The 2,011-nt window shown below is 38.1% G+C and overlaps 1 protein-coding gene across 1 annotated transcript in view; it reads right to left on the reverse strand.

Annotated features, from left to right (window-relative positions):
* WDR72 (WD repeat domain 72) overlaps positions 1-2,011 on the reverse strand; it is a 259,271-nt gene that overhangs the window by 181,278 nt on the left and 75,982 nt on the right. The gene's annotated exons all lie outside the window — the stretch shown is intronic.

Raw genomic sequence — 2,011 nt, forward strand, 5'->3', positions numbered from 1 at the left:
GCTGCCTTTTGAAATTTTCTTTTCAGCTCTTTGACTTCATCCTTTTTTTTTTTTTTAGCTACGGGAATGTACAGCTGTGGGTTCAAAAGCACTTGAGCTTATACATTATCCCAAATATAGTGCATTGAATGAAAAAGTGAAGTTCGCTAAGAATAAACACAAGGAAGTCTATTCAGAGAGCATGCAGAAGCAGAACAATCTGAAGACGACGGGCCAATGATCGTCAAAGGTGCCCTGGTGGTATAGTGGGCTATGACTATAGCTACTGACCACAAGATTAGTGGTTCAAACCCACCAGTGAATCTATGGGAAAAGTCTGAAGCTTTCTCTTGGAAACCCAAAGGGACAATTCTATTCTGTCCAATAGGCCGCCATGAGTGGAACTCACTTGATGGGGATGAGTGGTTGTCATGATCTTTTTAACAGTGCGGAGGAAACAGGAATGTCATGTAAGGCTTTTTACACAGAGACACAGAGAAGAAGGAGAAGGATGACAGAGTGATGACAGACAAGTCATATAACTCAAATCCAGACAATGACTACTGAGCTTGACTATGAGGTAACCCCAGAAAGGATAGTTCCATTGAAAACAGTTCGACAGAAACCAGATTGAAGTGAGTTAATAACTAGGAGGCAAGAATAGAGCATATAGATAACATTTTGCAAAAAATTATCAAAAGTGTGTGATCCATTATTCAAACTGTTTGGGGCCATAGGGTTTGTTACGTGTTAAGGATCTTTCAGATTCCAGGTGGATAAGATAAGGTGTACTAGTAGATGCATATTTTATAACGGACAATCGTCAAGCATGTTAATATATTTGCAAGCAAAAATTCATATTTAAAGGAATAAAGAATTTGTGCATGTTATTTATTGGTTTTGCTGCCTTACCACACATTAATGGGGAGAGAAATAAAACACAGTTTTGAGATCCCTTTGCACCTCTGAATTTCTGCTACGATGGGGGAATCTATATTCAAAACATAAAACGATATATCTGAGAGACTGACTCACTCACTGCCATAAAGTCAGTTCTGATTCATAGGAACCCACAGGACTGGAAAGAACTAGCGCTGAGAGGTTTGTGACTATAAATCTTTATGGAAGCAGCAAGCCTCATCTTTGTGGAGCAGCTCATAGTTTCGAACTGCTTGCTCTTAGCTTAGCAGCCCAAAGAGTAACCACTACACCAACAGGGCTCCTTATCTGAGAGACTATGTTAACCAAACAGTGCTCGAGGTAGCATGAGTTAGTAGGATGCTCAGTTGCCTACATTATAGGTTGTCAAATCTTGCATTTAACTCCCTCTCCTTCTCGATAGATAGATAGATAGATAGATAGATAGATAGATAGATAGATAGATAGATAGATACATATATATATGGATCTAATTCACAGTGAATATATATATAATTGGATCTAATTCATAACGATCTTATAGGGCAGAGTAGAACAGCCCCATAGCACTTCTAAGGTTTTAGATCTTATAGACTCAGACTGCCCATTGTTTCTCTTGATGGGTGGCTGCTGTGTTAGAACTGTCCACCTTTCGGTTAGCACCCCCAATACTTAGCAGGAAGTGCCACCAGGGTTACATATTTATGAGGGTGGGTGGGCATGTGTACCTACACTTGAATACAGCCTTCCAGTTCTACAACCCAAATATGACATAGCATTTGTCATCTATGATTTAATTAATTATGTACTAAAGGTTCTTTTGGACTCATTGTTTTAAACAGAGTAAATTTCCTTTACCTCTTACTTCCAATCTCATGAAAACCATAATGACTATAAGAAATGAATATTAAGAATATTTCTTAAATGACAGGGAAGAGTGTACAAGTGGGCTTCAAAAAGTCTGTGGGAAAATTGAGTGAAAAGATAATGGTAGTTTCCCACAAACTTTGTGAAGTCCTTCTGTATAGCAAACGAGTTACAACTGATGAATTTTCAAACTAGAGTTACACTGGATGCTCTGGAAATAAAAAATAAAACAAATGTGGCAATTAAA

The sequence above is a fragment of the Echinops telfairi genome, unplaced genomic scaffold (genome assembly GCF_000313985.2).
Source record: "Echinops telfairi isolate 266 unplaced genomic scaffold, ASM31398v2 ScPeMD7_8;HRSCAF=38, whole genome shotgun sequence".
NCBI lineage: Eukaryota > Metazoa > Chordata > Mammalia > Afrosoricida > Tenrecidae > Echinops > Echinops telfairi.